Here is a 12,250-nt window from a genome sequence, read left to right on the forward strand (position 1 = left end):
AGGTATAGTCCACTAGTGTGAGATAAAATAATATATGAGAAAAAGCAAAGTTAATTGTGTATATTAATTGCACATAATTCATAGCTATGCATTCAATGTGCCCTAATTGTCAGTACCCAAAATGAGGGGCTGTCTTGTATTCTGGGTGTGGGGGAGGGCGTGTGTTGTGTTATGAGCCATCAAGTTGCTTCCAATTTATGACTGCCCTATGAAATGGTGACCTCTAAAATGGCTGGTAGTTGAAAGCGTTGCTCATAAGGTTGCCAAGTCTGGCCACTGGTGAGGGATTGCCAGCTCCATGCTGGGAAATCGATCCGGCTGGCCTCTACAAGGGCCAGGGCTTTTACAGCCCTGGCCCCTACCTGGTGGAGCAGGCTTCCAGGTGAGATCAGGGCCCTGCTTGACATACAGAGTTTCCGCAGGGTCTGTAAAACGGACCTGTTCCGCCAGGCATTCGGCCAGCTGGGAAAACATCGAAATCTGCTACAATAAACATCTGGCCTCCCATGGGCGCAGGGGAGGGGGTGAGGGAGTACTTTTAAATGCCATCTGAAAGTATGGAAATTATATATTTATGGCTCCTTTTCAGTGGGGGTTGACTGTTTTAATTTAAATGTTGTATACAATTGTTTTAAATGGTTTTATATTATTGTTGAACACCGCCCTGAGCCCTCCGGGGAAGGGTGGTATACAAAGTCAAACAAACAAACAAACAAATAAAATTCCTGGAGATCTTGGAGTAGCACTTGAGGCTGGGGGCGGCGGGGGGTGGGGGGGTGAGGACAGGGACCTCAGTGGGATACATTGCCACAAAGTCCATCCACAAAGCAGCCATTTTCTCTAGTGCGGATGATCTCTGTAGATGCCCTGTAATTCTGGGAGGTCCCCAGGCCAAGGGCTGCCAGCTCTGGATTGGCAAACATCTGGAGATTTTAGGGGTGGAGCCTGAGGAGGACAGGGTTTGTGGAGGGACGAGACTTCAATAGGGTATGATGCCATGGAATTCATCTTCCAAAGTGGCCGTTTTCTCCAGGTGACCTGAGCTCTATCCTCTGGAGATCTGTTGTAATCCCAGGAGATCCTAGCTACCATCTGGAGCTTGGGAACCCTACCCAGGCCCCAGCTGAAAACTGGCACCCTTACTTGCTCAGGTTGTGCAAACTGAAGTCCTTGGCTTTCTTTATTGGGTCAATCCATCTCATGTTGGGGGACTGTCACCCATGGAAGTGGGTCAAGAGGCAGCTGCATCTCTCTCATGACTCCTCTCTCTATTCCCTGCCCCCTTTGGTCCTGTCACTCACTTCCTCTCTCTTCCTGTTGAGGCATGCAGGTGGAACAATAAGGCCCATGCGTGGACCAATAAGGAAGGAGGAGACTGAGAGAATGACGAGATCTCTGAGAGAATAGTGAGGAGGGTCCATGGCTGCCTCTTCTTCCCCACTCATCTGGAGATGTAAAAGACAACAACACTTAAGAGGGAAAATCCCGAACTTCTTGTTTGCTGCCAAATCCCCATCCTTAGTTTGCCCCTGCTTAGGGTAGACTTTGGGATGCCACTTTATACTTTTGCTAGTGGAAGTTACTGCCTTTCTTCAGGACTCCCCCTGCCCTGATGTTGAATTAATTTTACATATTTCTTTTTTGCCTTTCCAAGGATCAACATGGCTTACCTCAAAATGGTAAAGCAATAATTTGTCACAGCTAAATATGAAAAAGCTGTATAAATACATACATATAAAACTATTGTGGTGGGGCGGGGAAGGGAAAGGAGATTGTAAGACCCTTTGAGGCTCCTTACAGGAGTGAAAGGGGGGATATAAATAATCCTCCTCCTCCTCCTCCTCCTCCTCCTATTGCACACACAACCCTCTTCCCCAAAGCAAAGAGCCAATGCTGGCTTTTCTATGCCTCCTTGGAGCAAGAAGTACTTCAAAAGAACCCAGGAAGAATCACCTTCAGATATGTAGGAGTGCCTGTTCAGATGTTTGACTTGGAACTAGTGTTACCAGCTCTGGGTAGAGAACTAGAGATATTGGGGCTGGAGCCTGAGGACAGCACAATTTTGGGAGGGGAGGGGCTTAGAGTCCTCTTACTATAGAGTCCATCTTCCAAAGCAGCCATTTTCTCCAAGTGAACTGATTCCGGTCTCTTGAAGAAGAGTTGTAATCCCAAGAGATCCCCAGCCAACTCTTGGAGGTTGGCAACCCTACGTGGAACCTGCCAGCACCTGTTTTAAAGCCTCCTAACACTATTTGACTAGACCTGTTGCTATGATAGTGATTTCTTAATTGGCCTCGGGCTGCCAGTGTCCCACTTCTGCTACTGTAGCTGGAAGGAAATTAAAAAAGCAACAGCAAATTGGGTGAGGGCCTGATATCACTCCTTAGGAAAATCCAGATATATCAGTCTACTCTAGGGATTGTTGTCAACATTGTAGTCTAACCATAGAGCAGGGGTGTCTAACTCTGTCTAACCCATCAGTCCCTGCCAGCATGGCCAACTGGGAATCGTAGTCCATGAACATCTGGGGCACCAGAGTTGGACACCCCTGTCATAGAGCTTCTGGCTATTCCAAAGAGCTGGATCCCTGGAAGTGATTCCATGATATGTTTTGATGGCACCTCCCCATGACCCTGTCCCCCTGTCCTCCTTCCAGTTGCCATGCCATGAAAGCCATTTTGTGGTTGCAGCCACTACCCTGTCTCAGTGTTCCCGAAGTTCCCCAGGCTCAACAAAATGGAGCCCTGTGCTGTATTCCACTCCCAGACCTACAAAGCCCCACTCCTTGCTTGGCAACCTGCCTACCATCCTTGCTTCCAAGACCTCCAACCTGCAAGGCCTTCTCCCCCTCTCTCTTAAGGGGAATATCGGAACCAAAATGACAAGGATCCATGAAGTACTGAAGCAAGCAGAAGTTGCTGGCCTTGTCAATCTAATGAGATCGGCCCATGGACTTGGGAATAAAAGAGCCAAGGACTGTTATCCAAAAGAAAGAAGAGTATGCTTCATATCCTTCTGTGGAGAGTCATGAGGTCAAACCTAGGATGACTGCAATCCTCTCATCTTGGTCTTGTGATAATTACAGAGATGCTGATCAGCGAGCACCGTTTTGCACTTCAAGTTTCAGGCAGCTTCTGCAAACGGAAGATTTCCACTTCACAATTGCAGTGCTTAAAAAGGCACTTGGAAATCTGTTGGAATTTATAAGCAAATCCGTTAATCGCTCTGAGCTGGAATTTAAATAAAAACTGAGCCTTTTGAGATTGTCTAGCAACTGTGTCAGACTCTTGCAGACCTTCCTTGTCATTAAAATTACGGGGGGAAAAGGTTGTTAAGATTCATGCCGGCAGTCTGTCCAAAATTAGCTAATCTGTGCAAAAAGTGTACTGAAAACAAATTCTGCACGTCAGTCTATTTTACGTAGACTGATATATATGTGCTCAGTTGTACGCAGTTTTTTAAAAAATTATGCCACATTCTTACCAACAGAATTTTTTTTATTTGAAAGGTTTAAAGCAGGAGTGTTGATGTTATGGTCCAGATGTTATGGACTACAGTTCCCATCATCCCCTGCCAGCATCATGCTGGCAGGGGATGATGGGACTGTAGTCCATAACATCTCGAGGGCTGTGAGTTTGACACCTATGGTTTAAAGGGAAAGCTTCATACAGTAGCAATCTTCCTTGTGTCGTTTTTCCCTTCTACTTTGCTTTCTGTTCCCAGCTGCTTCCTTCCAACATCGGTCCCATTTTTAAACAAATAGTAAAGAACATCTTCCTGAAGTGAACCCAACTAATCATAATTCACATGGACCATGCAGTTCTGATAATCATTGTTTAATTTATTTAATTTATTTGTACCCAGCATTTCTCCCCAATGGGCACCCAAAGCAGCTCACATCATTTTCCTCTCCTCCATTTTATCGTCACAACGTCCCTGTGAAGTGGGTTGGGCTGAGAAAATGTGACTGACCCAAGGTCCCCCAGTGAGCTTCCGTGGTGTGAGTGGGATTCAAAACTGGGATTCCCAGATACTAGTCTGCTACTCTTAACCAGTACACCAAATCAACACATTTGCCCACACGATATCTAGGGTTGGCAATTCCAAGTTCGGAAACTTCTGGAGATTTGGGGCTGGAGCCTACAGAAGATGGGGTTTGGGGAGGCAGGGCTTCAACTGGGTATAAGGCCATAAAGGCCACCCTCCAAAGAAGTATTTTTCTCCAGTGAGTCTGGTTTGCATTGTCTGTAATTCTGGGATATTTCCAGGTCCTGGTGGTTGTCTGTTGTAATTAACATCACAGACTCAACTGGTTGTTGGGGGCTTTCAGGGCTGTGTGGCCGTGGTCTGGTAGATCTTGTTCCTAACGTTTTGCTTGCATCTGTGGCTGGCATCTTCAGAGGTGTATCACAGAGAGAAATGAGTTACACACTGGGTCCAGTGAGATGGGAATGTTTAGTGGGATATATGTTGTCTATGTCGCAGGGTGGGGAACCAATCAAAAATGGACTGAAAACCCCACCCACAGTACAATGCAGTCAGCCACACCTTTGCATAGCAAGTTCCACCCAAGCACTTACTGATTGGTTCCCCACCCTGGGACATGGGCAGTATATACCCCACTAAACATTTCCTCCTCACAGTGTGTAACAGACTTCCCTCTGTGACACACCTCTGAAGATACCAGCCACAGATGCAGGTGAAATGTTAGGAACAAGATCTACCAGACCACGGCCACACAGCCCGGAAAGCCCACAATAACAAGTTGAGTCTGGCCGTGAAAGCCTTTGACAATACATCACAGACTCAGTTCTGGGTGAGGGCAGAATGGGTGAAAATATTTTTCCCCACTCTGAAAGGGTGAAAAAAAATTCCCTTGTTTTGCAGTTTCTCCTCCCCCAATTACTAAAACTAGAATGGTACATGTTTGGAGAACATGAAACATTTAATTCAATATGCCTCTCTTTCATGTCAGCAAACATTAATGTTTGGAGACTTTTCTGTGACTTGGCCACATGAGATTGTGGTCTGGAGGTTGTAGCATTTTGCAGATAATGCTGAACCTTTAAATATTCCTAGCATGGTGTAGGCTGGAGATTTTTTTCCTTTAAAAAAAAGCACAGAGATTCTGAAAAAAATTTTTAATTCGTGCCATAGTGAAATCCTTGTGATTTGAGGAGTCCGTGTACTTTCCCCAATACGAATGTGTTTGTTTGCCTCTTAACTATACTCCCTTGTTTCTTTAAGGAGTGCAAAGTGGGTTAGTAACAGTCAGTTGCTCTCACATCATGTTCTTAATCTGCTCCATTTACCAATCTACCCCCTTTCTTGTTCAGAGACTCAAAGTGGATTACAGAATTAGAAAACAAGGAACTATTGATCTGGACTGATGGCTTCCATTCTTCAGATTTATGACTTGCCCTCACTCAAAGTGATGAAGTCTTGGGACTTCAGCAAAATTTGAGCATGGTGTTTGCGAGAAGGACGCGACAAGGCCTATATCAGTCCTGTTTAGAAATCTAAATGTTTTTTTGTGGTATCCCAGGTTTAAGCATAATAGATCATTTTCCAGATATTTAAATGATTTTGTCAATGCTCCCTTAAGAAAGGACTTTACTAGTGCCCAGTTTCAATATTTCCATTCTTTGTATTTTAAGGGTAGGTTTAGCAAGGCACCAATCAGGTCTAGGATCTGGCTCATTATGTACTTCTGTCGTTTGTATTCTTCTTGGTCCAAGCTGAATTTAGTATTGCTAGATTTTTCTTGTTTGGATGAGGATCAAATTCAATTTTTGTTGGCACATGTCATCCCATTCATTACTTATACTGTTGCTATCTTCATTTTTTACGAGTTAACTTGAGGGGAAAAAATTATGATAGCAATCTGGGTGCACCATCTAGCCTACCTGTTTAATTATTTTTATAATGTCTGATTTTCCCTATTACTTAGATATTTTATTGCATGTTTAATTTTTAAAATTATTTTAACCTGTATTTGTTTTATGTTGTTATGGCCTATGGCCTCAACAATAAAGGTATTCAGAATTAGAAGACAATGCAATACAAACCAATATAAAAATATAACAATACAATAAAAACAGCGCAATAATCATACAACCAATAAAAGTAGAAAACAGGCCAAAAAACCCCCTATTAATATAATAAACAGTGCAAGAATAAAAGAAAACTGCCTAAACATTTTACAAACGCTGAAGTTAAAATCCTGCTTACTTCCTAAAAATGCCCACCTGACCTATATAAAGACCTCCACCATGTATATAAAGACCTCCACCATGTATATAAAGACCTCCACCATGGCTTCTTGCCATGTTTACAACCCTTTCCTGTAAATGTGATAGGAATCAAATTGCATGGGCAGAAGACTCTATACTTGACTTGTGGACAATGTTTAGGTAATTGTGCCAGTGCTTTCCCATAATAAATGGGAGTGCAAACCAGATTACATAACCATTCCCCTCCCCATTTTATCCTGCCACCATAACCCAGTGAGGGGGCTTCACATCCCCAGAGGCTGCTGCAGCCATACTGAGAAAAGGGACAGCCATTCTGTGCTAGAAATAGCTTCCTTCTCCATTCTTTTAAGTAATGCTAATGGATATTTTCACCTGATCAGCTCCTACTACAACAGCCTTATACTGAGAAAGGGAGAAAAGCAACCGTGTGAATGGATGAGGAAGCACTTTGGGGTCCTTTGGATTTTAGGTGGCCAGATCTTGCTGTCTCATTCTTCCTTTTGAAGAACTGGCCAAAATGCCAGCAGCCGTGGGGTGAAAGTGTTCATGGTGATCAAAGTGACTGAGTGGTTTTGGCCAAACTGCATATGGTCCAAATTTTCCAGGTGTGTGCTGGTAAGACTGCCGACTTTCTGCCTAACAGTTTCTGTACATTTGTGGAACAAGTAGAATCCATCTCATACTGCTTGGAATTCCAATTATAGGTTGCATTTGAAACCTCTATCTGTGGGTTCTGTGGGGGAGAACTTGGAATAAGTTTGCAACAACAAATTTAAAAAACAAAATGGTTTACTTTCTTAACATATAACATTTAACATCACACTTCAAGGTCCTGTTCAGGTTTCATTTCAAGTCCTTCTAGTTACAGTCTTCAGATATTGCCAAGTCCAATTCTTCCTGCAAGTGGGTTGGCTCCTGAAGACTCCAAGGGCTTGGTGAACAGGATTCAACATGATGAAGGTTTCCAGGAGAACTCTCACCCATTACAAACACAAAAAACCTTGAAACAATAAACTCCAACATTTACAACATAGCAAAAATAAACAACTACCTTCCCACTAGTTCCCAACAACATTGCAGTTACCTTAACAAGGTGTGAAGGGCTTATACAAATCAAGGTCCGAGTCTGGTAGCCTTGTCTCCTCCAAACTACATGAGCTCTGCAACCTTCTGCTACTTTGAGTCTCCACCCTTTCTGGGTCAACCCATTCTGAGCATGAGGGTTACACATGCAAAGACTGAGACTTGGATTGTGTTGTCTGAGTTAGGATGCAGATGAAATTTAACAGACAGCTCTGGTCTGATTTCACATTCTCCCACTTTGCCTGTTTAACAGCCAACTCTGGTCTGATTTTACATTATTCCTCTTTGCCTGTTGAACACTTTATTTTTTTGTGACAATTGTCTGTTCCTAAACTTTCTCCCAATGCCTGTATTTGCCTAGACTGTCAGGCGTGTCACAGTAGCTGGCTCTTGCATTTCCTAACACTTGAAGCTTCTCAGGAAAGTTGATTGTCAAACAAAAGCAAGCATGTTAAAAGGGCAGGCCATTTAGGGATTCTGCTACTGCAAGATGTCAAATTGGACTAAATGTGATGGAATCCACAAACAAAGGGAAAATATCAGCTTGGAGGTGTTGGGGTGGGGGGACGCAGCTATTACTTTCCCCACCATCACTTCCCATGCCATCACTGCTGGCATCAGGCTGGTCACTGATGAATACTTGTCTCTTCTGTTTAATGTAGCACAGGGTTACTTATACCAGTGTGTAAACTATGACAGTTTCATGTCATAGGCTGCATCCTTGTTTTCATCAGACAGAGGTGGGAGGATACAGCTTTCTAGCATGGGGGCTGTTTCAGCTTGGCCAAGTGCAGATAGTCCATCATTTCCTTTTTTTCTGCCAATCCAAATGAATACAGCTCCCAGAGTTTATTGTGACCCAATTTAATGATTGCTATCTACTAAGATCATTTTAATTATTCAATGCTGGGTTGGAAGACAGGTCAGTAATGCCTAACGATCGTTGTGGCCTCTGGTTACTTTTCACAGTAAATTCAGATTTCAGAATGGAACAAAATAGTAGGCACAGGCATAGTGTTTTTGTTTATCACTCTTGGCTGTCCGTTTTCTCCCTCTTGAACACAATTATGAGCAGCCATGGTCGATTGGAAAGGCAGCACAGAAACATTTTGATAAATAAATGAATGAACATTATTGTTGCAATCAATAATATCTGACATTTGTTCAGAGGCACAGTTCAGCCATCTGAGAAAATAACAAACCTTGGTGCAGTTATGGTGCCCTATCCCCCATTATTTCCAGTGGGAGCTAACAGGAGATGGGGGCTACCCCTTTGAGGGTCTATAACTTTGGCCCCCCTGAACCAAACTTCACCAAACTCGGGTGGTATCATCAGGACGGTCTCAGGATGATTAACCTTGAAATTTTGGTGCCACTAGCTTTAAAAATGTGCCCCTGCAGGCCAAAAGGCAAAAACACCAAAAAATACCTCCCCAAAATCAGACGGACCCGAATTTTTCAGGTATACCTGAATATTTGGGTATATCTGAATATGTTATTTATCTTATTCGGGTATACAGATAATTTTATGCCTGAATAAATCCAAATCCAAATTTTACCGAATTGCTAGGGTATTGACCAAGCCTAACCCCTACTGGAGAGCTGGCCCAGGCAAAGAATAGTACAGTCCTGTGAGAAACCCAGAACTTTAAGAAATGTTTCCAGCAGAGTAAGAAGGAGTCTTGGAATTGTAGTCTCATCAGCCCCTCTGTACATAAGAAACAGCACCCTCTGGACTACATCTCCCAGAACCTTTTGCTTTTTCTAGTTCTTCAGGAACACACTGCTCAATTATATAGTAACATAGGCATATAGATTGCCAGCAAGACACATCTGACTTATGGTGACCACTGTGGTGGGATTTTCAAGTCAGGAGATGTTCAGTGAAGGTTTGCCATTGCCTCCATGTCACAACCCTGGTATCACTTGGAGGTCTACCATCCAAATACTTGCCAGATCAACCTTGCCTAGCTTCTGGCAGCTATCCAAGCTTTGCACTTTATATAGTGGCAAACCCATATTTGCCACTGAGCCCCACCCCCAAAACCTCCTTTCCTGCTCCTTCTACAACTCATGAGCCACATACAAGAGTCACAGCCCCCTAATTTGAGAACCACCACCCAAGCATTTCTGTAGCAATGTATCGTCAAAGGCTTTCACGGCTGGATTCAATGAGTTGTTGTGGGTTTTCCAGGCTGTGTGGCCGTGGTTTGGAAGTTCTTGTTCCTAATGTTTTGCCTGCATCTGCGGCCGGCATCTTCAGAGATGTATCACAGAGAGAAGTCTGTAACACACTCTGTGTCCATTTCTATAGCACTTTACAGGGATCAAAACACATGCATTACTGTGATGTAATCCTTATACCAACCCTGTAAAGCAGGTGAGTATTTTGCAGACAGGGAGACTTGGCTTGCCTAAGACCATCTAATAAATTTCTGAACAGTGTGATGTAGTGGTTAGAGTTCTAAATTAGGGTGGCTTGGTTTCAAATCTCCACTGTGTCATAGTACTCATGAACACATGAAGCTGCTTTATGTTGAATCAGATCACCCGTCTATCAAAGTCAGTACTGTCTACTCAGATTGGCAGTGGCTCCCCACTGTCACAGAAAGAAGTCTTTCATATCACCCACTGATCCCAGGAAGTTCTGCATGCCAAGTACATGCTCTACCACTGAGTCAAGCAGAGGCGTAGCAAGGGGGGTAAGCTCCTGGTGCACTGGTGCATCCTCCTCTCTGCCCCGCCCCCCCACCCCCCGGAACACCCTCACCACACATCCCCCAGGGAGCACGCCCAGTGCACCGCACGTGCCTCGCCCCATTGGAGCTAAGCCTCTGGAGCCACAGTTCCTCACTGGGTAGCCTTGAGTTCAGTCACACATCTCAACCTCACATGCCTCACAGGTGGGGCCTGGAGATTTCCTGGAATTAAAGCAGATCTCCAGATGACAAAAATCAGTTCCCCTGGAGAAAAAAGGCTGATTTGAAGATTTTGTGACACTACATCTGCTGATGTTCCTCCCCTCCCCTGATTAGACCCTCCTCAGGTTCTGACAGGGGAGAGGTGGTATAAAAATCAATTAAATTTTTATTTTCCCGCACAGAGTTGGCAGTGCTATTCAGAGGAGTGTAATGAGGACAAAATGGAGGATGGGAGAGCCAGGTATGCTGCTTCAGGTTCCTTGGAGGAAGGTGGGAGAGTGGAGAGAATAAAAAATGAGGGACAGCAGATACAAGATTCATAATGGAGATTTAGCAAGTTTGCAGCACCAGTCAGTCCAGGGAGATGGACTGGATGGCCCTTGATGTCTCTTCCAACTCTGATTCTACAATCCCTTAACCCGCTACACTACAGCTGCTCCTGCATTGTAAAATGGGGTCTAATTATTTTAGGGAGAGCGCCCCCAATAAGGACAGTTTAGAAAAAAAGAACTCTGAAAAGGGGTTCCTCATCAGGCCAAGAATGGTCTAGTTGAGTATGTCCTTCTGAGACCCTGTCGACTGGCGCCACGAAGCCTGTATGCTTATTTTCCGCTCTTCATTGCTGCCGGTGCTGCCGAGGCCCTTGGGGAGAGATGATCACTGCTGTGTTGAATTGTTCGTCACATTTTCCATTTGGCTGCCTTTGAGTCCCCAGGGAGCTCAGTGCGCCGCCAGGGTCCACGGGAGGTGATAACCGTTCCCTTTTGCACGTGCAGCGGCAGTGGGAAAGCAGCAGGGTGAAGTTTCAGCTTCAAATGAACTGTCTCCCACAGATGGGCCTTGCGCTCTGGTTAACAGCAAGGGGTGCTGCCTGCAGCATAAAACACTGCTCCGGTGGCAGCGCATGAGTGACAGGCCTTCTGTGGGAAGAGGTCCCCAGTGATGTTACAAAAGGGGAGTGTACCCTTGGTAGCCGTTACTGCGTGACAGACACAGGTGGTTACTGAGGTACAAAGACCGAGGGTGGACGTATGAGCCTTTAAGGTACCACAAGCAAGTGTGTCAGGCTGGTGTTTCAGAGTGAAGTTTGATGACTCTTATTTCTTTTACTTTCATGCAGCTAGGAAAGGCTACCAGAGCAATGCAGAAGAAAGAGGTACTTCTAGCTCTTTTTTATTGCTTGTTTTTCAAATTCAAATCTCTCTCCCGTGTGTGTGCGTGTACACACACAGAGACACAGTTCCAAATATCGTTTCTGTTGCAGCGAGAAAAGCTGCTTGTAGGAAGGAGGGAAATTGTGACAGGGAAAACCATCCATAGATTTAAGCACCCCCCCCTTCCCCCAGCTGCTGCTCTGATCAAATGGCCCCTTCCCCTTGGGTGGCTGCATTCAAGTGGGGAAAAAAATCCTGGTCCAGAGACACTTCATGGATCTTGCCTGCCATCTCAAGTTTGGCCTAAATATTTTGGAACTGCAGAGAAAAGTCTGAATTCAAGCGTTATTCTTGGTATAAGCTTTTGTTGTGCATGCACGCTTCTTCAGATAGGCTGCCCACCTGAATCTATTTTGGAGCTGAATTCTGATTGTGTCAATTTGCACAATGTATGCAGAGTGATGTGTTTGAAGCCAGGGGACTCACTTTCCATGGAATGAAATGGGGAATATCTCTTGACAGGTTCTATTCTCATTTTCTTCTTTAGCACCCCCCCTCCCATCTTAACTGTACCCCTTCTTTAAAAATACAGATATGAAGCAGAATGTCTTCTTTTTGGATGCTTTCTCCTGACAACAGCAGGGACCAAATATAGCTCAAGAACCCCCGGTTGGCTGGCTCTGCTTCAGATGGATGAGATATGAGCCAATCCGATGCAGTGCTTAGTTGGTTAGTCTAGGACTGGTGAGACCAGATTTAAGCCTCCTTCTGCCATGACGTTCAGTGAGCAGTTTCGGGCTGCTCATTCTCTGTGGCTGATTCTGCATGAGCCAAAAAC

At 44.6% G+C, this 12,250-nt stretch overlaps 1 protein-coding gene across 2 annotated transcripts in view; it reads left to right on the plus strand.

Moving 5' to 3' along the window:
• BRINP2 (BMP/retinoic acid inducible neural specific 2) overlaps positions 1–12,250 on the plus strand; it is a 118,294-nt gene that overhangs the window by 39,456 nt on the left and 66,588 nt on the right. The window contains exon 2 of one of the 2 annotated variants that reach the window (XM_048497646.1): positions 11,379–11,414. The exons of the other annotated variant lie outside the window; for it this stretch is intronic. The gene's annotated coding sequence lies outside the window, so the exon portion shown is untranslated. The remainder of the gene's footprint in view (positions 1–11,378; positions 11,415–12,250) is intronic. 2 annotated transcript variants of the gene reach the window in all.

Source organism: Sphaerodactylus townsendi, linkage group LG05 (genome assembly GCF_021028975.2).
Source record: "Sphaerodactylus townsendi isolate TG3544 linkage group LG05, MPM_Stown_v2.3, whole genome shotgun sequence".
Lineage (NCBI taxonomy): Eukaryota > Metazoa > Chordata > Lepidosauria > Squamata > Sphaerodactylidae > Sphaerodactylus > Sphaerodactylus townsendi.